A 27,658-nucleotide genomic window follows, 5' to 3' on the forward strand; every position below is an offset into this window, starting at 1 on the left:
GCTTGTTCAGGGTAAACCCCGGTGGGCCACAAGATGCTTTGTTTACCTGAGTGTCCACAGGTATGGCCGTTTGCAGCTCCCAGTGGCCATGGTTTGCCGTTCCAGGCCAATGGGACCTACAGGAAGCAGCGCAGGCCGGGCCACTGCTTCCTGCAGCTCCCATTGGCTGGGAACTGCAAACCGCAGCCACTGGGAGCTGCAAGTGGCCGTACGGGCAGACTTTCACGGCCCTCCAGGGGCCTACCCTGAACAAGCCGCGAACCAAGTTTGGGAACCCCTGATCTAGGTGAAAGGGAAAGCCATTCAAGAGTCTACTTTTGTGAAAAGATGTACAGTAGTCTACTTTAGAAATTAACCCTCTAACTTGACTTTACAAGTATAAATATAAGCATTCTAAAGGTGATACCCAATTGATATCAAATAATTAAGAAAAAGTCATTAAGACAAGAAGTCACCTATTCCCTGTAGAGACTGCAGTTTCCCCAAGTCCTTGTGGACCTCCACATACATATAAACACGGAGGCTTAAAATCATCTTAACTAAATGAACTGAGAGTTACAAATATTTTATGCAAAAGACCTAAAATAAATTGTGCTTTATGATTAACCAATGTCCCTTGATGTGACAGTTCCTCCACTAAATAATGAGCTGTCGTTAGGACAACAGCAAAGGCGTGGGAAGCAAGAGGAGAACAGAAGATCAAGGAAAAGAAGCATACCATGGTATAAGCTCTCAGGTGGATACTGGTAAGCAGAGTTTTGATCTTAAGTTAACCAGTTTAAGAACAACTTAAAGTAAAACTCAGCTATTTCCCTAGATTTCATGCTTGCAGAATTAAATGGTTCACATAGATATGGCAAATAACTAGCACACACAGCATAATCTCCCATCTATGGATCAAAGAAGCCTGCCCTGCATGAAAGGGTATGCTCTGTACCACCTGATCATGTAGCCACCGACTTTGTAAAGAAAATAAGGGCAAGATTAGCTAAAAATCATATTTACACTTTCTTGAAGAGTTACATGATATTGCGTTGTGATGAGTCCTTCTTGTGTTATTAAAGTCTCAAACAGACTTATATTGCACACACAAAAACTATGTTACAAGAACATTAAAGATGCAAAGTAAAGCACTCATAAGTTAGGAAGTGCCAGAATTAAGGATGTGATCATGTAATTAAAGATAGGTTTCAGAGTAACAGCCGTGTTAGTCTGTATTCGCAAAAAGAAAAGGAGTACTTGTGGCACCTTAGAGACTAACCAATTTATTTGAGCATGAGCTTTCGTGAGCTACAGCTCACTTCATCAACATCTGATGAAGTGAGCTGTAGCTCACGAAAGCTCATGCTCAAATAAATTGGTTAGTCTCTAAGGTGCCACAAGTACTCCTTTTCTTTTTGTAATTAAAGACTGTATCATACTTCAAGCACACGCAAACCTTAATTCTGCCATTTGTTACACAATCCCAGGCTCCTCTGTGATCAGACTAGATGGATGATCTAATGCAGTGGTTCCCAAACTTTTTGGCATCACGCTCCCTTTTAATTTTCAAGAAACCCTCACACCCCCCACCTCTCCTTTACCATCATCCAGCTCCCCCTCCCTGATCCTTGTCCTCTGACCGCCCCCTCCCGGGACCCACCACCCCAACTGGCCCTCCTGGGACCCCACCCCCTATCCAACCCCCCCTGCTCCTTGTCCCCTGACTGCCTCCTCCTGGGACCCCCTGCCCCGCCCAGGACCTCACCCCCATCCAACCCCCCCTCCTCCCCGTCTCCTGACTGCCCCCCCAAAACCTCCACCCCATGTCCTTTGACTGCCCCCCGGGACCTCCTGCCCCTTATCCAACACCCCTACCAGGCCACTTGGAGCGGCAGGACTGGCTTATAGGAAAGCCTGGGAGGTGGGTGGGCGCAAACCATGCTACCCACGCAGCAGTGCACCTACAGGGGAGGGTGGACAGGAGGGGAGAGGCTGGGGGCTAGCCTCCCCGGCAGGAGCTCAAAGCCTGGGCAGCCTTGTGCTCCCTTGGAATTTCTTTACGCCCCCCCGAGGAGGATGCACCCCCGAGTTTGGGAGCCAATGATCTAACGGTTCCTTCTGGCATCAACAAAAACAAACAAAATCTATGAATCCCTCTGTCCTCAGCTCTCAATTACATCCACCCCGAGGCTTCTTGGTCCAATCTATTCCCCCTGCCCTGCCCCACCACCCTTGCTCCCTCTGCACTGAAAATCAGGCAGTTTCTTCCTCCTCATTGCCTGGGCCCAGCAGGGTTGGGGGGTGGGGTTTGAGAACACAGGAGAGAAACTTTCCCTGCTCTCAGATCCAGTGTCTCACCACACCCCAGAGTTTCAATTGCAAGAAAAGTACATGCTCCAACCTGGGTCTGAGCATCTCCGTGCAGACGGAACCCTCAGAGTTTTTAGCTGCAAAGCTCCAGCAAGTCTCCATTAAACATTTGCAAATAGATTCTTCAAAAGCTTATAAACTTGGCCAAATATGGGCATATTTTCATGGAGATGACAAAAAGCAGGCCCCTGATGTAAAGACATCCTCGCCAAATTTCCAGTCTCTGCTCCACAGCGGGTGGGTGCTAGACCTTCTCTGGCAGCCTTCTCTTTAAGTTTAGCACAGCAGCAAGGAGGAGGGAATGTATTTTTCTCCAGTCTCATTCTCAGAAACAGCTAAACTGGTTTGGCTCAAGGTCTCCAAAAGTTTTCAGCCTAAGGCATACACCTTGCATTTACAATTTCAGCCCAAGTTTAGCAAAGCTATAAGCATCTGAAAACAGGGTCTAATAATAGGAAGTGTCTGGCCACTTTAATAATAACCTAGAATATGGGGATTTTTAATGACAAGTATTTTAGGAAAGCATAATGGTTACTAGCAAACTATTTAATGTAAATATATTACAATGTATTTCAGTGTAAATCATTAGTTCAAATATTACACAAGTTAGTTCACAAGCCCATTTCATGCCAATGCAGCTGTCGCAATACAGTGAAAAAAAAAAAGTTGTCTACAGATTCATAACACAAATGTAACAGTTTCAATATGAACTGATTTTTAGCAATACATTTAGTGGTCAGCAAAGGTACCAGACTTACAGCCCTGAAGTCCCACCTCTGGCTGAGCTGGACAGATCATAAGTACGGCCTCTGGTGTTATTTCAACACTTCAAGTGCAAACTAGAACCAGAATTGCAGCCTCAATTTACTTATCGTTATAACCCAAAAGCTACTGGGAGGCATTTTAGCCACTAGCAATGAATGCTGTATTCAAACCAAGAAACAAAAACCTACATATTCCATTACCAATCCAGAGGTTCTTCATCTTCTTCATCACACAGATCTTTTCCAGAAAAAAAGAGCTCCGATAACCAGTCTATCACTTCTTGGTCCTCAGAATATCTCCATCTATTTCTACCAAGCTCATCACACGAGTCCTTGAAATTTAACACCAGAAAAGGTGCTGACCACTGATGATCCACAGACCATAATCTGAGAACCACTCCCTTGAACCTCAGCAGTTCTGTTTTACTTTTTCCAAGAGCAAGATTCAAATTAAGGCCAGTAACATGGCAAGTTTGACTGGCAGCCACTTAATTCCTATGAATGTTATTCGAAAACAAATACTTCTTAGCTTTCTGCATTACACATGATTCACGTTAAGATTAATAAACCACACTAACTAAGAGACTGATAAGATTGAAAGGTAAAAATCAAAACAGCAATTTTTTGGATGAATAAGTGTAAGGTGGTAGTGTATTTTTACTGAATTTAAAATAGAATTTGATTAAAAATCTAATCAGAAAATTTTGTAAGAAATCTGATTTGCCAGAAGGGCATGTTAGACATAATGAAGGTAGATTTTTCTTTCTTTTTTTAAAAAAAATATAAAACTATCAGAATGTAGGAGTTTTTTAAAGCAAGAGCATGTTATTAAAACAAGAATTCACATTATGCACAGTCAAGTGTGTGAAATGGGAAGATCATAACCTGAAAAGTAGTTGAATATGGCTGTAAAAAACAGAAAGCATAAATTCCATGTTTAGGGCCAAGTTGCACGAATTTGCATGTCATCCTTGTGCAGGGGCCATGCTAAGCTTCTCTGTATCCTTCCAATTTTAGTATATGTGCTGCCGAAGTGAGTTGCAAAAGGGATTTCAATCATCATCAGTTGTGGATGCAAAATTGAGGCAATTTGGCCCTTGATTTGTTTTAACAATGTAGAAATACTCTTACTTAGCTCTAATGAAAGAGGGATGGTGAATTTATCACAATTCAATAAAAGGTGTTGAGAAGCAGATTAAATTAGCTCTCTTATACTACAACAGGATTTAACCCACTAATAGAAAGTTATTGAAATCTAGCTAGTTAATGTGCAAATCTTCCAATCTTATCATTTAATAAACAAAATATAATCTTAAATTACACATAATATTCCTACAACAAATTACTTGGTTCTTTGACTGACAGACCTGCATTCAGCAGGATAATAAATTCATGTTTACATTTCACTGATTTAACACTTTCCTGTACTAGCTCCCAAGAAATGGATTATGTTAAGGGGTGGGGGGGCGAAAGCCAGTTAGTTTTCCCCATCAACTAAATAATAAATAAATTAAATAATCCTTACCTTAAAGCACTACAGCTTTGCTATACAGAAAAAGCTCAACCAGAAATATATGAGAAAAGTCCACATGACACATTATGTGCAAACAGCCTTAACAGACTTAGAACGACACACAATTCTCTTAACTATAAAGTGATTTAGACTTTCTGACAATGTGGTCTTTCAGTAAGTATGATTATGACAGGGGTCACCAGATGAGGATAAAAATGTTCTGATAAATTCCTCTCTCTCTCTTTTTTTTAAAAAAAGCATGCAAGCAAATTTTCAGTCTTTGAAGAAAACTCTGTGTTGTTCATTTTTGGGTGCAGTTTCTTTGAGGGAGCTGTGTAAGAAGCAAAGGAATTTGCTCTTGGCCTTAATCTCTCTAACAAAAGTCAATTCTTATGGCATTCCCTGATTCTCAAGGAGCAACTCTGTGCTGCTCAGAGATCCCTGAAAGAGGATTATCTGCATGCTGTTAGTGGCCACCTCTTTTCGAGGACCGGTACACACATTGTAAAATAAGATAAGCTGCATTAAATATTATGCCCAGACTTTTAGTCACTCGTTTTTCTTCCAATAGGAAACTGACCTGCAAGGCCTGCTGACACATGCTGCTGCTCAGCAAAACAGCAATGTATATATACAGATATATAATGTGTTCAGAAGTATTTCTACAATTAACTGAACACTTCACAACAGATACCATTTCAGAAGAAGCTGTATGCAACACTGACATTAGCTGCCACCAAAGAATTACTTGCCAGATTTTGCTCTTGAAAATGATAAATTGAGGGAACAACTGTCTTGCTGTACTGTGATATATTACTGTTGCCTCAGTGATTCACATTCTGGCCCAGAGAGCTCTGTAGCACTGCCAACATAAAAAAAATAAATAAATAAATCTTGCTCATGAAGTAGTAGTGCTGATCTAGGTATTTGACATCTTGGCTTCAAGTACAAGAGGCTTGATAGCAGAACAGAACAACCTTGCAAGAAAACAAGGATAGTTTAATTTGCTCGGAACAGGAATCAGGAACTTTTTAAATTTTTTTCTTGTGGGTAGAGCACTCATATTCAACTTCTCCTGGCACACTGTAGACTCAATCTAGCAACATACTTAACAAACTTCATATTGGGGGGCAGGAAAATTAAACCAGTGCATCAGCCATTCGATGAAGTAATCTTATGTAAAATCCTACAATGATGAGGCATGCACAGTGTCTTCTAAAGCTTGAAAGGAAGTATTTCTCACTTAAGTGTTTGCATAAACAGATTTTGGAACACATTATTAACTCAAAATAAATGCTGAAGTCAGACGAGAGGTCAAGTCAGAAAGCTAAGTCACATATGGTAACGATAATTGTTATTAACCAGTTTCTAATAAAGAAAAAGCTATATTTTTTTCCCTGAACTTAGGCTATCTTACTAAGGGATCTCATAGTGGTTTAAAGCTTTAATGCAAAAAGGATGGAAGCATTATTTTTCAAGTGACCATTAGAGTGGCCCAAAGGCAGAACAAAAAGTCACACACGTGGGTCCCAAACCCACACACTGGTCCTTCACCCTCAGCAGTGCAGGAGGAGTTAGCCTGGTTCATCCCAAACAAGACTGAAAGCACCATGAATTGCTCAGCAACGCCTCCTTCTTCCTGCAAAGCCAGCTGAAGAAACTGAATTGACAGGTCATAAAGAGCCAGACTCACCAATGGTGGCTCTCTGAGTCAGGGACCTCCAAGCCTGGGAGTCAGTTAAAAAATAAAGGGGGAATGGAATGGGGAATCACGCGGGAGTAGAGCCTCCTCCTGGCAACAGAACAGAGGAGATTATGCCCACCCTGAAGAAAACAAAACAAAACTAAAAAACAATCTCAAACAAGTCCACCACACAGGTGATTCCCATTAAGCATAGAAAGATTTCTCACATATAGAAGAAAACAAATATATACCTATTTACTGAATGACTGCCATTGTAAACTAAAGAAAATCCATAACATCTGAAAGTTATTTTGTCATGTGTTTCCCCAAAGTCACTCCCTTGGGTCTGGAAGGGAAGACTGCTCCTTGAGAGTTGCATCTCTGCTGTATATATGCATTGGAAGCTAATGCTGCATCCAAATAAGTTGCAAAGGAAAAACAAACATCAGACACCAGTTTGCAATCCATCACCAAACCACTTGCTTTGACAAAAAAAAAAGAAATTCTTGGCCAACTGCCAAGACACTGTCAACTTTTTTCCCCTCTATTTATTTTTTTAAATACAATTCAAAATAACTATTTTAGCTCCTACTGTTTGTCCTCTGCTCACCATGGTGAAGGGCTGTTTTTCTTGCTGTGCTATGAACAATGAGATCTACACTTATGCCCAGAGGAGTATTTGACTCTGAAACTAACTCAGTTTTCAGCATGAAATTAACTAGATTCTGTGGGATCCTGGATAGAGACGGCCCACAAGCCTCATTGAGTGGGAAGAGGGACAGGAGACACTGGATGTGGTTTAATTAGGCCGCAACTTTAACATTCTGCAACGTTCTCATCTCCTTTCTTGTTCTCTAGAGGACATGTTTGCCAAAAAAACTTTATTCACATAACTGAACTCAGACTTTTTTGTACATTTCAGAAGAAAAAAAAAAAAAAATCTAAACCAGAGGCTGCAGTGACCAGCAATATATGTTACTATTCTCTACACTTCTATTGAAATGCTGTAACAGTGCAGTTTAATATTTTATCAGGATGGAGATTCATTCACTTTGTCTTACTGCACTTTTATATTTAAGGTTTAGGGTTATAAAATGTGAATATACAGTACAGAATATATTTTCTTAACTTTATATTTTCATAGTTTTATTATGGTGATAGTAGGAAAGGCAGCTATTGCACGGTCATCAGTTTTTTGGTTTTGTACAAAGATTTCTGATTATTCAGTCACTATGAATATGATTTTGCTTCATGTCCCAAGTTTACCTGTCCATCCTTGTTTGACAATCACTGTTTATACACTCATACTTTGCTCATTTTAATATTTTTGAGTACTCATCAAGGTGGCAATCATTCTTTGCATCAAAGTATCACTACAGTCTACAGACAGAAAGTTTGTTTTATTTATCTTCAGTAGTTTTACCTGTTCAGGAATGTCACTCTTTAAAGAGATTAGGTCCTGGGGAAGGGGGGGGGGAGGGGATAAAATGGGGAGCACAGCAGGCATATAGGAAGATACTAGAAACATGTTTCAGCTATTTTAGCTCTGCAGTCTAGTGAATTAGGGAAGACACATGACAGACAGGCAGTATGGTCCAATGGATAGGACACCTGATGAACTCATGACACCTGGGTTCTATTTTGGAGTTTGCCACTGTTGTGAGATCTTGGACAAGTCGCTACATCTCTTTGTGCTGCAACTGCTCCTTTCACCAATGTGATAAATGCCATCATGTGCCAGCAATGCCTCTCTGCCATGTACACTGGCCAAACCAGACAGTCTCTATGCAGAAGAATGAGTGGACACAAATCTGACATCAGGAATCATAACATTCAAAAACCGGTAGGAGAACACTTCAACCTCTCTGGCCACTCAGTAAAAGACTTAAGGGTGGCAATTTTGCAACAGAAAATCTTCAAAAACAGACTCCAAGGAGAAACTGCTGAGCTTGAATTAATATGCTAACTAGATACCATTAACTTGGGTTTGAATAGAGACTGGGAGTGGCTGGGTCATTACACACACTGAATCTATTTCCCTATGTTAAGTATCCTCACACCTTCTTGTCAGCTGTCTAAATGGGCCATCTTGATTATCACTACAAAAGTTTTTTTTCTCCTGCTGACAATAGTTCATCTTAATTAATTAGCCTCTTACAGTTTGTATGGCAACTTTCACCTTCTCTGTATGTGTATTATGTATCTTCTTACTGTATGTTCCATTGTATGCATCTGATGAAGTGGGCTGTAGCTTATGCTCTAATAAATTTGTTAGTCTCTAAGGTGCCAGCAGTACTCGTGTTCTTTCTATTTAGATTGTAAGCTCTTCAAGACAGGAGCCATCTCTATGTGGTTGTACAGTACCAAGCACAGTGAGAGTGTAACCTCATGCATCTAGGCCCTGCTGCAGTAATATTAATAATAAAAATGAAATACCAAATAAGAATGTACTGTGTAACTTTAAAAAAGACAAAATACACTGAAGCACACAGTTAAGCACAAAAACGTGCGACTCACAATAAAAAGTTTTGAATATGTAACTAATATATAGCTATCTGTAGAAGTTAAAATGTAGCATTTTTCAGGAAGAAATTTAGCACTATTGACTGTATTTGGATTATTATAGGTCAAAACCTTTTAATTTGATTAAATCATTTACAAATTATTAAAATACATGTTACTTCAGGGTAAAGGAAATTAAGTCAAATAAATTTAATGTGTTCATTTGCAGGTAAATATCTGGAATTTCATAGCAGTGCTGTTTAGACCTTGGAAGACAAACAAAAGGCTGGGTGCTGTGCTTCTGACATGGGCACATTGTTTTCCTGTATGCTGTGGAAACAAGGAGATGGAAAGTAGGTAGCATGAAGGCTAAAAATGGAAACAGCATTTTAAGACTAATTCTGATCTGAAATACTGCCTCTCGTCAGGCAGGAGGCAATGCCTCAGGAGGAGCCAACTCAAAGACACTGAAGTGATAGGAATGGACTGAAGGAAAATGGGGAGTTAAGATACTTTCATATTGCATCCTAAAATTTTGTTACATCCTGACCTCCCCAAACACATAGGATACATCACCTCCCAACACTTCAGTTTTTCATGTGACATTTATTTTTCCTTTTCCTTGTCCTCCCCCAGTTTTTCATTCTAAGTCACTTGTAGAACCAGCTGCCAGCTATATGCTTTGCTACTGGACTTCCTTGTGAATCTTAGCAGCCTTTAAAAATTCCTTTCCTGGACTCCCATTTACATTATTTTACTAAGTGCGCCTAAAGTTCCTTCATTTCAAAACATAAAACATTGGAAGAAAGAGAGTCACTTCACTTGAGGGATGTAACACAGTTCAGGATACCTGGCTCTTAGAGGTCACACTGATTGGCACACTAAAAATAGTCAGACAGATCAGAGACAGAGCCATGTTCACAAAAAGTCTGTGCAGTGTTCGACAGGTAGTCTGACCTCTAGACTGCCTGGGTTATGTGCAGGTTCCTTCAGGCTCACTGTGGACAAATTCAGAGAGGATATAAAATGATGGTGTAAATCAGTGTAAGGTATGGAAAGGTTGTAGCAGGAAAAGAAGAGTAAACAAGAAGTGGCAAAGAAGAGGGAAAAAGCATTAATTTTAATATTTTCCTGCTACAACTCCACCCTCTACATGTAACTTACACCAACATGTAATTTACACTACCATTTACCTCACTGAACTTCAGTTTGGATTCTGTGCCCTTCCTCTAAATAGAGGGCCAAAAAAGTTAAGGCCCTGAGTGAGGCTGGGCAGATTTTCAGAGGTTGATAAGGTAATCTACAGCAGGCTATTGAAATACTGCATAGCAGAAAGTCAGACTCCTTTTGCAAAACACAGAGAAAGTACTAAGGTATTCATCTTTCATTAAGAGTCTCATTTTTTCAAACAAACAAACAAAACAAAAATGACTATTTCTTCAGAAGAAAAAGAAGCCTATATGAAGTCTTCAACTGCCCAGAATTAATATTTCTTATTTGTTGCACTCCTGCTATCAGGGATACATGAATCTGTTCCTCTGGGGACATTAAAAATGTATTGTGTGGGGCCTGATAGACCATCTGGTAGAGACATGACCACAGCAAAGTGTTTTGTCTTGCCACAGCACAATCACACATTTGCCATAATTGCAAGATTACCTCTTTGCAGAACTAGAGCTCTGTTTGTCACTGTCAAAGCTATATGGAACCCCTTGGCAAACATAACAAAACAATCTTGGAGGAACAAAAATAAAAATACAACAGAAGAATGGTTTAGGTTCATGTGATCGACAGTGGCTGTTGCTATTACCATCCTACAATTTTGCTTAATCCATGCCAGGAAAATCAATTAGATAGCTAACACCAAACAAAAAACACAAAAGAGGGATTAGACTTCAATAAGGGCCAATCCTGTAGTCCTGTCTGAGAGATGGCTACAGGATTGGGCCTATTGGTTCCAGTTTATACACAAAAACAACGAGGAGTCTTTGTGGCACCTTAGAGGCTAACAAATTTCTTTGGGCATAAGCTTTTGTGGGCTAAAACCCACTTCATCAGATGCATGGAGTGGAAAAATACAGTAGCAGGTAGAAATACACAGCACATGAACAGATGGGAGTTGCCTTACCAAGTAGGAAGTCAGTCTAACGAGGCAAGTCAATTAACAGTAGGATACCAAGGGAGGAAAAATTACTTTTAAAGTGGTAACGAGAGTGGCCCATTTCAAACAGCTGACAAGACGGAAATTAGGTGTTGTAATGACCCAGCCACTCCTAGCCTTTATTGAAGCCTAATCTGATGGGGTCCAGTTTGCAAATTAATTCCAGTTCTGCAGTTTTACGTTGGAGTCTGTTTTTGAAGTTTTTTTGTTGAAGAATTGCCACTTTTAGGTCTGTTGAGTGACCAGGGAGACTGAAGTGTTCTCCTACTGGTTACTGAATGTTATAATTCCTGAGGTCAGATTTATGTCCATTTATTCTTTTGCGTAGAGACTGTCCGGTTTGGCCAATGTACATGGCAGAGGGGCATTGCTGGCACATATCACTCATATATATATTTTATATTTATTTACACAGTATCAGGTTCCTCATGATTTCAGAGTTAATAGTGAATATACTGTGGCAACAAAGAAGATGAAAATTGTACATCTGATGAAAGTTTGCCAACTTGCATTAAATTTGGTAGCCTATCGAAGATGCATTTTTATGATAAAAGTTTACTGTTGCATAGTACTGCTGGCATTAGAATTGAGAATCCAGTTTTTTAATCTTTGTAGGACAGGTCCCGTGGCAGTGAAATCAAACCTCTGACATTTGCATACTATGTTGAATTGAAAAGAGCAATGAAATAAGAAATATTTCAATGAGACAGAGGATAATTTAAGTTGTTTTTAAAGCACATAACTTGCCATAACCTATGCAAAATAAAAGCAAGCACAATTAAACAGAAAAAGACTACTGATTAATGCAAAACACATAATATAGAAGCCTTAAAGCGAAGAATCAGACGAAAGGTTTAAGTACCAAAGCCTGCCTCCATTACTCAGGTGAGTAGTCCCATTGTATTCAATGAATTCAAAGAATTTACAATATTCTAAGTTACTTTTGCAGACAATTTTCTGATGAAAGCAAAGCTGGGTACTGGGGTGAATTACTAATGGAACACAATGTAAATCAATGGAGATGCCATTCAGTAACTATGCACTGTGCATATACCTCCCTTAGAGTATTACATGCAGTATTATTCACACTCACACATTGGTCCTGCTTTGAGCAGGGGGTTCCACTAGATGACCTCCTGAGGTCCCTTCCAAACCTGATATTCTATGATTCACTCCAATTCAGACAAGAACTTGCAAAAGCCTTATGTTTGCATAGTTTTTAACTTTTTAATAGATAAAAAAAGCTTTCTAAATACAGATTAACTTTCTTTACTCAGTGTTTGTTAGTTCATCTGGTGGGAAATGGAAGTGCTTTGCTGAAAGGACTGAAAAAAAGTTTCTAGATTAGGTATTGTATTACACCATAAGATTAAAAACTATTTTCTGACTTCTTACAACAATATTCCTCATTGACTCACAAGCAAAAATCCCTATTCGTCTTAAAACAGGGCTCCACAAGCCACTTCCCACTCTCCCCCACGAAGTGGACACCATAATCACAATGCTGTCCAAATTAGAGTAATGCTCCTTTCTTCACTGTTACTAGGCAGTATTGCACTGTGCAGCCCTAAAGATATCTAAGTATACTTAAAGGAGGCAGAATTCCAGACCTCCAGGACCGGAAGTAAGGATGTAAAGAAAGACTTATCACAAGGTGCTGATTTATCACTAGTCCTGATTCTCCTGTGGAAAAACAACAGGTTCCAAATAGTCAAGTGAAGGAGACATCTCTTGAGACAGTGACCTTCAAAACATTAGATAAATATGGAAAGGGGGGGGGGAGATAATGGAGGAAATGTGTATCTATGTTAGTAAAAAGGATTTGAAAATACTTCATGGGCAAGAGAAGAGGCTAATTAAAATGAATGTCCTGTTCAATGTAATTAAAAAAAAATTATGGCTGTACTATGCCAATTCCGCAAATTAAACATTAACTTGGATAACTTCTTAATGTCCTTTGCCTGGAATATAAAGTATTAAGAGACTTTATTGATGCAGAGATATTTAATTCTAGACTGAAAGATAAAACCATCACAGGAAAAGAACAGACAATACAGGACATGTGAAAAATGTGGGAGATATGTATTAATTGTACAATTAATACAGATGTTTATCTATGGATTTTGGGGGGGGGTCACTGTGTATTGACTGGCTCTATGGATCCCTATGGGTTAATTTTAGCTGGCACTCTCCCCAGATATCCAAGGACCCAGCAATGACTAATTGAATTGCCTGGCGCTCAAATAGACAATACAATGAATCCACTGTTTGAAAACTACCTGCAACCCCCTCTGGAGAAAGTCCAACCAGTCTGATCAGGTTCAGGATCTCCGTTTGAAATCTCAGGAGATCTTCAGGCAAGAACTCATGAACAAAAAAAAACTGAAATGGATAAAAAGACAGGCTGTGACCTGAGGAATACGGTCAGACTGTTAGAGATGCTGTGTGTCTCACCCAACTCCAGTGCTGGGGGTGCCTGCATCAGGTAAGACCAACTTAAACAGGCATGGAAGGCTAAGTTTAGGTAAGCCAATATGCATGTAGGCTTTTGTTGTTTTCTTTGTTATTTTCCTATGGACAAACAAACAACGCTTGTACTGACACAGCATAGCTTTTTCAAAACAATTTCATACTAGTCACAAATCCCTGGAGAGAGGGCTATAGCAAGGGCCAAAGCCAGCTGGATCTGCTGAGGTAATACAGTTGATAAACAGGGGGCGCTGTTACCTGCTCAGTGCAGTCTAAAATGGGTTGAATCATAGAATTCCCCTAAGAGATGCACAAGGATAGGCCTCTCACTTGGCAAGAGTGCCCAGAGAGAGAGAGGGAGAAACCAATGGCACAGCTCACCTCTGAACTGCAGTAGATTGTTGGAGAAAGAGAGCTCAGAGAAGTAGTAAGCAGCTAATAGATTTTTAAAAACGTGGTGGTTGATGTTCAAGACATTACAAGCTTTGTATTTACATTTCAGTGTTGTGAGGGAACCCCAGGTCTACCCATAAAAATGCAGCCACTATTGTTCATTATGAAAAACAACCAACGAAGCTGTCCCAGTGAATTACTTTTATAACCGTTTAAAGCATCATCCATTTTCACATCTTGAAATTCAATTTCGCTCTGACGAGGAATGAAAAATCTAGTCCTATAATGTATGATAGGTTCCTAGTTTTGTCTGTAAATGATCTTTGGAAGTGTGTAGTTCTCAAAGCATGTGAAGTTGAGCTGTTCAATAATAAAACAGATTATGACTATGTAATTAATTTGTGATCCATAAAATGAAGTCATGACGTCTGTGTCTTCTTTACTGCCTTCTGTCCAGACAGCCAGAACTCTGATGTAGGTCCTCATTATCCACATCTTTATCACTGTAAACTCCTTCCTCTCCAACCTCTTCACACACATATCAACTCCCACCAACTCACTCACAACACAGCTGCTGCGATCATGTTCCTTGACTGTTGCTTTGACTACCTTTCCCCCTCTTTTGACTGCCCATGCATCAAGTTCACACTTTTCCTTACCTTCAAGCTTCCTCACATTTGTCCACTCTTCTCTTATCATGTCACACCCCCACTTCCTCTGCTCACCAGCCTCACATTCCCACTTGGCAGCTTATCATAAATGTCTCTTTGCATTCTTCCATGCTACCCTTTATACATGGAACTCCCTCCCTGAACTGATCCATAAGTAATTACACTCTGATCCTTCAAATCCCTGCTTAAGATCCACCTCTGCCACAATCCCTGTAAATAGTCCCGGCCAGTTATCCATGGAGAGATAGATGGACATACAGAACTACACTTTTATTTAAAATAGCAAATGTTTGATTGTATTGTTCTTCTCCCCACCCCCACAACTGGTTCTCTTTTTGTCTATCACTTGCCTTCTTAAGTTGCAAGCTCTTCAGGGAAAAGGATCATGTCTCCTTTTGTGTTTGTATAGAACTTAGCATAATGGGGCCCCTGATTTCAACTGTGGCCTCTGACTGCAACTATAATACACGTATTAATCATTTAACAGGATACTTTGGTCATAGCAGAACTGGTCTCAATTTGCCATTCAAGACAGCACCTGCAACAGCTCATGATACTACTCACCAAAGAGACAACAGGCATGTGCTACCATGTACTTTTTTCCACTGAATGCATCCGATGAAGTGAGGTGTAGCTCACGAAAGCTCATGCTCAAATAAATTGGTTAGTCTCTAAGGTGCCACAAGTCCTCCTTTTCTTTTTGTGGATACAGACTAACACGGCTGCTACTCTGAAACATGTGTTCTTGGCTTTACACCTTCAACCTCTATGCTGCCCTATGCCTGTGAAATGCCTTGACATGCTTTACAATAATTAAAAACAATAATAATAATAAATAATAAATAATAATAATAATTAATCTTTTTTAAATGTGTTCAGAAATTTTCTTCTCACATAATAGTTCCTAGGGGAGAGAGAGAACCCAGTAGGCAAGGGGAATTGTAACATTCTGAATTAAATAAATAGGAATGTATGACTAATCTTCAATCTCTGTTGGTCCTGGAGACTTATAATAGGTGCTTTGATGAAGGCTTCACACACCATGCTAGTAAACACTTAAGAGTTATTATGGCTCAGGGGAGGACAGCATTTCATGAAATAATTAGCATTGTTTTAAGGTTTTTCACATTTGGTTCTTAATGCACAAACACACTCACTATATTTAAAAGTCCAACTTTAATGAAGACACTGACTATGTGCTCTTGGGATCTGAGATGGCAGCAGACTGATCAGCTTTAGAGACAGAAAGATTTTAGCTGCATTCAGTTATTAAAGTTAGCATTGTCTAAACTAGTTCAAGGTTTTATTTCCCCCATGAGGTAGGGCCCTAGGAGTCAAGGGAACGTAGTTCTATTCCCAACCCTGACGCTGATTCTAGGACTATAGGCAAGCTAGTGGAATGAGGCTAAGAAATTCAATAGTCTGTAAAAAGGGGATTACATCTGCACACTTTAAGCTCCTCAGACCCTTTGTAACAGTGAATTATTATTTCCAAGTATTATCTGAAAACAAAAGATGAAACATACCAACTTTGTTAGTTGCTGAATTAATACCCTGATGAACAGTAAAAAACATTTCAGTGCATTTGTACTCCAAATGTGCTTTTCTTCCCAGATGTTTGTAGACCATTACATAAAAGCTTCCACAACAAAAACTTCTAGCTCCATTGCATGCCTCAGCATACACTGTGCTTAAGTCACCTAACAATCATCAGCATTTGAACAAATGAGTTTGTCTGGAGAGGCAGAGACTGAAATTTGGGGGTGGGCTTGTACATACCCTTTGTTTTCACACACATACTCTTCCCACACTTACCGCATTTTTGAAGTTACCCCACAGGAGATCCAACAGAAGAGAATTGTTCCTATATTGCTGGTTTTACTATTATTCCTATGCTGCTGGCTTTGTCTAGATGGGGAAATTGACTGGCAAAGCTATTGCAGAATAGCTCCTCCTGTGCACACTCTAGTCCAGAATAAGTCACTTTATTCCCAAATAATTACTCCGCTTTGTGAGCAATCACTCTGTAATAGTGTCCCCACAGCGGGACATATGGAGAGCTAATGTCATTCCGCAATAGATATGTAAACAATTTCTCCATCTAAACAAGGTCATAAGGACACAGCAGCAGCCCTAGCAGGCGAACAAACAGGTGATTGAGAAACAGAAATAAAGAGAAAGGTAGACAAAGAAATGGGGATAGGGAAATGATAGAGGAAGGATAGTCTTGTGACTAAAGCATACAGGTCTTGTGTTCAGAAAAAAATCAGGGTTCTAATTCTTTGTTCAGCCACAAATCTCCTTTAGGACCTTGGGGAAAGATCTTCATGCCTCCATTCCCTCATAGGACTTCTATCCTTCACAGGTGTGTTGCCAGGTTAATATTAATTGTTTACAAGCACTTTAAGAACTTTGCATGGAATGTGGCATAGAAGTGCTAAAAAGACTGAGGCAGATGAAAGCAGTGGGGAAAATGTCCCACTGTTCTACTGGTAGCCCATAACCATGACTGAGTTTGATCCCTGCTGCTTGCACCAGCAATGGGAGATGGAGGGTTGTCAGAGTTCTGCAGAGGCAGTGTGTATAGCTCTTGAGGTAAAACTATACTTTCAGTTAGCTAGAGGAGTTGCTGAAAGAGTAGCACAGAAAGGCTCTGAAGGAAACAGCTTCCAGTTCACTCCTCCAAAGGAAAAATCATTGTTATGAAGAAGAAAAAAAGAGAGGGAAAAGTAGTAACAGATCCTGACAGCAACCACTACTATGGAAGAGAATTAAAGCATGAATAACAGCTCTCAAACTAAGAGGTGGGGGAGAATGCTAAAATGAGAAGAGGCTAAAAATACATATAGAGCAATGGATAAAGGGAAAACTAGACATTCAGAGAAAAAAAGTTTAGAAGTACGTGCTTAGAAAAGTGTATGCAAGTGTCTTGGCTACTAACCTCAGTCATTTAAAAAAAAATAAAATCAGCTATTCTAAAGTCATACATGGTGAAGGGAAGCGAAAATCCTACTGAAGTTAACAAGATGAATTGTAAGGAAGCATTCCCCGAATAGTCAGCTATTTAAAACAACATTAAAGAAAAAAAAAGTAAAGCTTTGAACCTCCAAACCTAGAGAAGTTAAAACTATATCCATGTTTTATTTATTTTGCGGGACTTTGCAACTAACATGATCAGGCTTTGGATAGGTTTTTGTTGTTATTTGGAGAGGGTTGTTTTTTTTTTTTTTCCTGTTTTGAGGAGGGGAGGGGAGGGGTTGCATCTCTGTAACAGTAGGAGACAAATCACCCTGAGGTGGTGTTATTCTTTATCAGCTGTAGTTGATAAAGGATAAAGTAATTAACAAGAAAAGTTCCAGAGTTAATTTGCCAACAAGCAGAACACTTCATACTAAATACTTGCTCAGCTGAGATGACTACCATAAACTGTTACATTTTCTCCCAATCTGTATTATCCCTCATAGCTTTACAGGTATCATACTCAAACATGGGATACTAGAGCAAGTAGATATTTAAAAACTTACTTTAGGGAAAGCTCTTCTTCTGTTTCTGGTTATAGACTGAAATATAGCATAAGCTTCCATCTTATTCATGAGGATAAATAAACATAGACAGGGTCCTTTTTAAGGAAATTTACTTTTACAGAGCATGCCCAGTAGGTTCTTCATGGTCTTCTGTGGGAATGCTGGTAGTGGACAGACCTAAAAGAGGTGGAGCTAGGGTTCTATATATACAGCACCAGGCAGCAAGTCCCACATCACAGTGTAAAGGTAATATGTGAAATAGGAGAAATTGATGTTTTGGTTAAAGGAAGACTTATGAAAAGGGAGATCCTTGGGGTTGTTTAGCTATTAATTTTTTCTTCCTGTATGCTGTGTATTTTAACATTTCTTGTATGTAGTTTTCTAGATACTAGAGTTAATATCAGAAACAACTGGTCCCTCATTCCTTAACCTGACCTACAAGCTTACCACTTAGTGTATTTAGTCTTCATGCTCATGATACAAAAACACAAAGCTACTGTTGTTTTTGTGGCTTTTACTGAGGTTTCCTTCTTAATGTTTGGATGACTGTAAGTGAGAGAACTGACTTTGCTTCCTCAGATTTTTGTGCAGATGCCATCTAATATCCTGATGCAGTAAACTACTTCATACTAATTGGCCCTTAAGTTTACATGAAGTAATTTGCAGTATAAGGGCCCACCATTGTCCCTAGAGATGGACTAAAACTAGTGTTAGGTGTGAAAGTCCTAAATCCAAGTCTCTACTCCAAAACTTAAAAACACTAATTCTTACTATGTTTAAGAATGAGTGTGTCTAAACTCTGAATAATACTTGCTCATATGTAAGAACTGGTGTTCATACTCTGGTCCTTTATGACTTGTTGGTTTATTTTTCCATATCACCCTAATCTGCCTCCAACTTCTACAGTCAAGGTTACAAGAACTCAAGTGGCTCAGCTAGTTAGACTGCTCTGAAAAAGCCTCTGTTGACAATGAGTTTATTTAACGGTTTTATTCATGTTATCCAAGACTTTGCTTGGCCTTTTATCTATTTCCTTATGAGACTTGATTTGTAATATTCCATATATGGTTATGTTAGTTCTCTGCTCTGCTCTGTTTTGGCTGGTCATTGGAGCCCTTTGGCTCTAGACTTTTTAAAAAGTGCTCTCTCAAGGGAAGTGCCAGTCTTAAATTTTTGCTTGTATGTGACCCCAGTGAAGAATTACTTCCTTAAACATACTTTTAATCAGTGTTCATTGGTTTGATACGATTTTATTAGTACTGTTAAAACACTGTTTTGTGCCTGTAATAACTGCACTGTGTAAACTTGAGTGATAATGAAAAAACTCAACAATTTCTAAAAGCCTAAAAGTTAGAATAACTCTAGTTAGCCTTTTCCCCAAAGGTCACAATGTTGTTTAGACAAACTGATTTAATCCCCATCTTGATACATAAGACCCCAATCATGCAGTTCGTGGCATGCTCGTCTTCGCTATCATGAGCGGTCCCAATTATTTCAATAGTCTCTTATCTTGACTTCCATTTCAGGAAATAGGTGGTTACTGATTTATATGTATGTTTGTATTATCATAGTTTAGGTAATAAAAAATGGACTCTTTAGGGTGAAAGACAGAACCAGGCCTAAGATTTGATCATTATCTTACAGAAATTTTACATAGAAAAATCTTGATTTGGAAAATTGAACAACTATGGAACAGAATTGGTAAGGTATTCTCTGTGTATATATAAAGTCTGCTGCAGTTTCCACGGTATGTATCTGATGAAGTGAGCTGTAGCTCACGAAAGCTCATGCTCAAATAAATTGGTTAGTCTCTAAGGTGCCACAAGTACTCCTTTTCTTTTTGAGAATTGGTAAGGAAGTTTTTGGTTTTTTTAGGTAAATTAATTATGTATAAGCAAATTGTTGCAGTCAGAGTTTTTAAAACTCTAACACTAATGTTTTGATTTTTCAGAATTGTTGACCACCACAAACCCCATCAGAGTCAATGGAAATTGGTGCAAGTCTATTTAAAAAAAAATAAACCCGTACTATTTTGTCTTCTTAAAAGAGTTTATTCTAACATTAATCAAGAGATGGGAAGATTTTAATCACTTTCAATAAAAAAGGCTGCTCCAGTTTTGACACTTCAATACAAACTCAAGTATCCATAACCTACAGTAACTCTAAATAAGGATAATTCTGGCACTAGTCTCATTCAATTTTATACAGCAGTTTCTGAAATGGATTCTCTCAATTTAGAAGGAAAGAAAATCATGTAGCTGTGATGGAAATGAGCTTGAATTCTTCTGGGGAAGCGAGGAAACTTTTTGTTATCTTCCATTATTTTTGCTCTACTTAGTTACTGTCAGGTTCTTCCAACTACTGAAAGATCCACCTTTAGGATCCTGCAATGAGCTTTTAGAGTAGCAGCCATGTTAGTCTGTATCTGCAAAAAGAACAGGAGTACGTGTGGCACCTTTAGAGACCAACAAATTTATCTGAGCATAAGCTTTCGTGGGCTAAAATATGTTAGTCTCTAAGGTGCCACAAGTACTCCTGTTCTTTTTGCAATGAACTTGTTACCCCCAGAACTTCTCATGCTAAATGGCAAAGGGTGGGTTCACTGTTCTAGAACAGCAACTCTTATCAGATCCGATAAGCTCATGCACATAACACATTGCTTTCATGGCATTTTTTCCATAAAGAGGGCCATGTAAGATCTTAAATGAAAGCCAAGAGCATGCTGGTCATTAATATCATTGCACAATGTATGTACAGATACTATTTAAGGAGTTGTGGACATGTATGAAAATATATCCTGAGAATCTATATCAAGGTATGAGTCACCAGGAGAGACAGATTTTCTCTCAGGCCAGTAGTGTTTGTCCATGTAGTGAACTGACCCGTACATTAAGCTTTATATTGTTTCACAACGAGTCTCTCATCACTGGTTTGAACTGAATGCCAATAAAGATTCTTTCACGGGGATGTGAAGTCAACATGAAAAACAAGCAATGGGGGAGAAGAGACTTATCTGGAGGTGCACTTCAAAGGTTTGCTGGACTGTAACTGCAGGACAAAACATTTTGGGATCCATTTACTAAGAAAACTCCTTGAAAGCCATGGGTTGTCTATGAATGCTTGGATCCTGGTTTTAACTGAAAACCAGCAGCTCTGTCAAAGAATACTTGGGAAAAACTCTATTAAATAGGAAAGGTAATCACTGATAAGTATTGACCCAGGATTGTGTTTCGTTTTATGGGTGTAATCATTTGTTTCCATGTATTATCCTTACTCACTATCTCTTAAATCTAAACCTTTGATGACAGACTTACAATTGTTTCACTATAAATATATTTGTGCTGTGATGTTATAAAGGTCCTGAGTTGTACCAGTCAAGCTGTGTACACTGTTCCTTTGGGGACAGCTTACCTGCTAAGTTTGTGAGTGTGTAGTGACAGGATACTGCAGAGGGACACTTCAGAGGAGCTCAGGGGCAGGGATGCCCCTGGTGTTAATCTGCAAGACGATCTTAGGGCTGGCATAAGCCCACTGAAGACTGCTTGAGTGACTGTGACAGTGTCAGGGAGGTCATACTTAGGTGCCACAATAAAGACTCCCATTTTCTGGAGACAAGGCAGTAATAAGGTGACTAAGTCCTGGGCACCCCAGGAAAGCATCATAGAGCTCTTTTTGCCCCAATATACAGCCACACTTGCTTCACTGGGTCCTTACTACTCTAACTACAACCTTAAAAATTCAAATTCAAAGAAAATCAAAATTGCTCTGCTGTGTTGTAAAAGATCCTGTTTCAAATCCTGATCCCTAACAGCTAGTCTAAATGACCTCTGAACTTAAAATGATAAACTGGAGATTGTTCCCTAGAAATGTATTGAAAATCTTGGGATATTTTCTAGTATTCAACCACTAGATTTAATAGTGTATTGAACTGCTCTACTTCAGCACTGATAGGTGCCTGCCACACTGCATCACAGAGATGAAAGGCCAAGTTATATTAAAATCATATGCATGCTTTCATCAGCAATGGATCATCTAAGAGTTGATTTTACTTGTCAATTACTCTTAAAGAGCAGCTACATTCTGAAAAATGTCATCATGAGTTGACTCTCTGTAATATCAATATGGAATGTACTCTTCTTACAAGTCAGGATGTTACTTCTAATTGCTAATCCTGCAAACTCAACCTGGGATTTAAAAGTCAAGTTGTGGAGGTCCTGGCTTTCACATTTTATTAAAAAAAAAAAAAATCTGCAGGCAAACTTCTGCTTTCAGTTATAACTGTACAGCCCCCTGGTCACCAATTCTATCTCTAGTCATGTATTTATTATCTGTATTGCTACTGCAGCACCCAGGAGCGCTAGTCATGGTCCAGGACCCCATTGTCCTAGGTTCTGTGCAAAAAGGACAAAAAAAATCAGTCCCTGTCCCCAAAAGCTGACAATCTAAGTATACTTGGACAGATACATAGACAGATGAGTAGTACCAGGAAACAATGAGATAATATTGGTAAGCATGACAGGCTGTGATCTCAGCACCCGAACCATTGTCAAGGAGTTTTGAAGGAGGATAATGAGGTAGCGTTGCAGATGTTTATAGGAAGCACCTCACAAACATGTGGGACAGTGTGAGAAAAAGCATTAAGGTACCTGTTTAAAAATTTAATACATTGATGTGATCATTGACAGCTTGATAACGAATGAGAGATGATCAGGAGAGTGGGGATAGACCACGAAAGGCAGTGAAAGTGAAGACAAACACCTTATGTTTGATGTGATATAGAAAGTGTAATTAGAGTAGAACTGGGCTTTGCTCTTTGAATTTGGCTAATTCTGCTGATCTGGGGCGGGGGGGGGGGGGCGGAACTGACTCTAATTCACTCTCCCACAGCTTTTTTGGCTCTTTGCTGGCTAACTGGAGTAAAATAAAAAAGGGTATTTGGTTTTGTCACTAAATAAGCACACAGGGTTCTGAACACACACAGGTAGAATATCAGTTGATTGAACTGGTACTATTTTTCCACGGTCACTGCCTCCAAAGTAAAACCACATTTTCAGATTTCCATGATCCTCCACCAGCGAGCCTCCTGAATAAATTCAGCAGCTGTGAGATGGAGCGCTGGAACATAATTTAAACCAAACTGTTTCTATCGGTGTCCTGTAGTTATTAAAGATTTGATCTATGTGACCTTAACTTCCATCTGTGAGCAAGTACTATAGTTAGTCAGGTCCTGGAATGAAACTCCTAGACCCAGGATTCTATACCCCCATCTCTCTCACTTGATGTCAGACCTGGAGTAGGTCAAATCCTGCTTCCCCATTCAGTAAAAATAAGGAGCAAAATTTCTTTTGGGTTCTCAGTGTGAAAGTAGAATGAATTATATTGAAATTATAATTCATTAAAGAAATGCTACTTGAAGGGTTTGTTGAAATATAGTTGTCAGGAAGAGAAACATTAAGGAGTGTGAGACAATGGGTACTCAAACTAATTAACTTAGAGCTCCTACTGAGCTAGGAGATTGATAAACGTGAGTATGCAAATAAGATATGTATGTATATTTCTCAGTTTCTGCTTCCTTTTGTCTCTTATATTAAATTGGCTTTGGATTATCTGTATAAATAAGTTAGCTTGAGCCTCAGAGAGGGGCTCACATATCTGGGTGCATTGGCAAAGCACTTTGCTAATAAACACAGTGGTCTGACAAATTATGTGAGTCCTGAATCTGACTTTGACATCAGCGTAAATTTTTTTTTAAAAGCACACTCTGATCCGTAAGTCTTCTGTCGACTTAGCTACCGCCTCTCGGGGAAGTGGACTGCCTACACCAGTGGGAGAATCCCTCCTGTCGGCATAGTGTATCTATACTGAAGCACTACAACAACGCAGCTGTCCCACTGTATCGTTTTAAGTATATACATACCCTTAAATGAGAGGTGCTATGATATAAAAGTAATGTTTTAAGCTTGTGGTTTAAATCATTTATTTATGTATTGCAGTGTGTCTAGGAGGTTTCCATATCCATCAGCAATACAACATACTGCAAATTACAAGCCCTCATGGTCAGGTTACCACTATAAATGTGAACTTGTTAAGAGAATGGATGTCTTAGGCACAGGTAATTGGAAAAGCCACAATCTCTAGCTCAGTTATCTGAATCTGGCCCAAGTAGGGAGAGACAACGTAATTCCCGTTGCAGGTTCACTCATCTACATGAAACAAGCCGATATCAGTCAAGATTTTTGTGGATAAATATTTACGTCACATTTATTCTCTCCTTTTCCTCTTAGTCTCAACTCAGAGGCCAACGAGTGAATGAAGTTAAAGAGGTGAACTGACATTCTCTCTCCTCATCAGGTTTGAGGTATGTGGGATAACGTAGGAAAGCTGATACAGCTGCAGACATTCTACCGATGCTGTGGACAGAGGATTTCAATCTCTAGAACTACAGCACCTTTTTAGGAGCACAGAGTTTATTTAAAAATGAAGGTCTTGTACGGAATGGATATTTACCTCACAGCATTTTGTGATTAAAAGTGCAGAGTACAGGGAAAAATAAACCTTCCTTGTTTTTTTGTGTTGTGGGGTAACTAATCAAATGCACATCTTGATTTGAACTTCTTCAGTAAGTTACATTGTACATTGCATTATAAAATACATGTTAGCTCACTCGTTTTGAGAGCTACTTTTTAAAAATATTTATCTAGTATAAGAAGTAAGAAATGTATTGGAGTAAACTCCTTTGAACAAGTAGTGTTCACAGTTGCAGAGACTGAATAGGGAGAAAACTTTTTACAATTTTTATCCTGCAAAACACTAACAGCATGCATTCACATGCAAGCCCAGATTTTTCAGAAAACTGGTTGTCTCTGAACAAATAGCCAAAAATTCACTGTAGAGATTCATTTCCCTTAATTGCCGTTGAAATATAATTATGTTTTTCCAGGAGCTAATAATTATAATAGTGCTTAAGTATTGCATGTCATCTTGTAGCTGTATGCAGGAACTTAAGTTGCAACACACAACTAAATACAGAAGCGAATTGAGAATAAAAAACTTAAATGGCATTATTTTACTAGAATCATCTTGCATACTAGGTGTGTCTCCATTTGTGCTTCTTTGATTTAAAAAGAAGGCAATCTTTACATTTATTTAGCTTAGGTCTTATCTAGGCAGGAAGATGTTCTGATGGTTCTTGAATTTATGGAATGACAAGTGAAAGCCAAACAAATGAGAAAGGAAAAGATCTGTGCCTGATGCATAAAAGTTGCACCAGTTTAACAAAACATTTAAAGAAAAAAGTTAAACTTTTGCAACACTAAGGCCTAAAACTTTGATTTTTTTTAAAAAACAAAACAAAACACAGATTTAACTTCAAACAGGTAAAATTTTGGAGAAAGGAAGTCTGATTTAAAGAATCAGCGCCCTGTCCCTTCAGTGAGGGTGGGAGTGTTAACATATATCACTTGATACTGAAAGCTCTGCCAGGCAAGCCCAGACTTGGAAATATTAAGAATTTTAAGGTTGCCTTGGTCTCAGCACAAAATGAGCCTAGGCCTATATTTTTAATCTTTTGCATGTCATCGTTTTAAATTGGACATCTCAAAAGAACTTTACAATGACCTAATCAATGGTTTTCGATGGCAAATGATTACTATCCATTTAGTCTCCTGTAGATCTAGTTTAAAATGTCTATCAAAATTGTACATGCATGGGTTTGCAGGGCTCCTTGAGAGTACTGTTTTTTTAAGCAAGCACACTGACATGTTGAAGAAACCATAAATTACATGGACTTGTACACATACTAGTAATATGAAAAAGGCAGACCAAATTTTGGTCCTCCTAGTGTTAAGTTAGTCTTTTAAAGCACCAAACCGATACAAAATAAATGTCACAGGATCGTGGCATCTAATTTGTAGCTATGATGGAGGAAACACTTTCATTTTAATCCTTTATCACAGATTTACAACTTGGGGCAGAGGAGGTGTGTTTGAGCTGAAACTTTTCTTTTTTTGTTCTTTCTCCGGTGATGAATTTTTTTCCTTGATTTAAGTGCCTAATTTCAGATTACTGTTTAAAAAATAGTTTTGCCTATTTAAGAATGTGTGCTGTTTTTATTCTGATAACTCAAACAGCTTTTTAAAATGTCACTCTCTGTACTTAGTTCTCAATGCTTTTGACTTCTGCAGAACTGTGGCTTAGAAATAAGTGCACTTGCTGACCAATTATATGTTGTGATCTTATTGCTAGCGCAGGGTGGGGGGGAAGGTGTTTTCCCCTTTTCCATGAGAAAATTTCAAAATTAGAAACTTTTCAACTAGTTCTATTGCTTACTGTTACTCTTCTTCACCTGCTTCCCAGTTTCACACTCATTTAGTGCATCTTATTTAAAAATTACATTGAGTTTACAATGGGACCCTGATCCTGACTGGGAGTATAGCAAGCTACCATGATGCAAACAATCAAAATGAAAACAAAATAAATCTTTCAACTTCTGGACTTTTCTGGTATACATGAAAGGCTGTCCCAATAAATGACTGTTTTTTTTCAGTATTTTGTCTTTGTTTCCTGATTAGTGGATGTTTAAACTTTCAAATATAGCAATATATTAATAGTCCCCCACCCCTCTTTTTTTTTTCTACGAAAGTTTCTAATATACTTATGGAAATTCCACAGTGAAATTGTGTCTGATGACTGAGCAATTTCATTTGCATTACTTTTCCCAGCATCTCTTATGGAACAAACTATTATGGCTGTTAACATTCTACTTATGTAGACCCTTATGGTCTTAATCCTATGACAAGTTGTGGTTGATTGGTCTCCTGCACTTGTGCTGAAAGCCAGTGGTACTCTGTGTATGCACAGCAGTCCACACACATGGAGTTCTTTGGAAGATCAAATGCTTAGTGTGTGTGTTTTGCTATTAAGTGATTTAAAAAACAAATGCACAGTTTATGCCCAAAAGAGGAGTTTTTATTCTAAAGATGTACCATGCCAATCTTGCCATTCCAAAACATCTCTATCTAATCATCACCTTAATTGATAATTGTTGCTATGCAATGAGCAGACATGCAACAATGGTTGGGTGGGGGGATTTAAAAAAAAATCCTACAATCATTGTAATATGGCAAATTTAAATTTCAGAACTAAAAACAATTACTTTAAACTCCAAAGCAATTTTTAAAAATATTCCTCCTCTTACAGTAGGCTGTATGTGCCAAGTTTTGGCCAACGGCAGATTTTTACAGCTGATTCAGCAGCCCTTATAAATAGAAGTAAAAACCAAATGCTGGGAAACTCTTAAGGGTAAACAGAATTTTTATAAACAGGTGAATACACAACAGGCAGAATTAAAGGGGATTTCAGGAAAAAAAACCCTACAACATGAACGGATTCCCCATCACACTATAAATTCCCTAATGGTGCACACTCCATAGTTGTTAATTTCTCACTCACAGGCTTCTTAGCATACAATGAACCCATAACAGGGGTAGTAGAATCAAGAAAGAGGTCAAATGGAGGTTGCTTAATGAAGGGAAGAAAGGGGAGTGAGGTTTTAGGTAATACTGATTAAATTGCTCATACTTTCTTCTTAAATGTTCTGTTTGATAGAATATTCTAAGTCTTTATT

General features: G+C 38.7%; 1 protein-coding gene and 1 pseudogene across 4 annotated transcripts in view; both read right to left on the minus strand.

Annotated features, from left to right (window-relative positions):
- Window positions 1-27,658, minus strand: part of TBC1D4 (TBC1 domain family member 4) — a 159,416-nt gene that overhangs the window by 106,897 nt on the left and 24,861 nt on the right. The window lies entirely within an intron of this gene.
- LOC144259777 (U6 spliceosomal RNA) lies at window positions 4,041-4,160 on the minus strand (annotated as a pseudogene).

This window comes from Eretmochelys imbricata, chromosome 1 (genome assembly GCF_965152235.1).
Source record: "Eretmochelys imbricata isolate rEreImb1 chromosome 1, rEreImb1.hap1, whole genome shotgun sequence".
NCBI lineage: Eukaryota > Metazoa > Chordata > Testudines > Cheloniidae > Eretmochelys > Eretmochelys imbricata.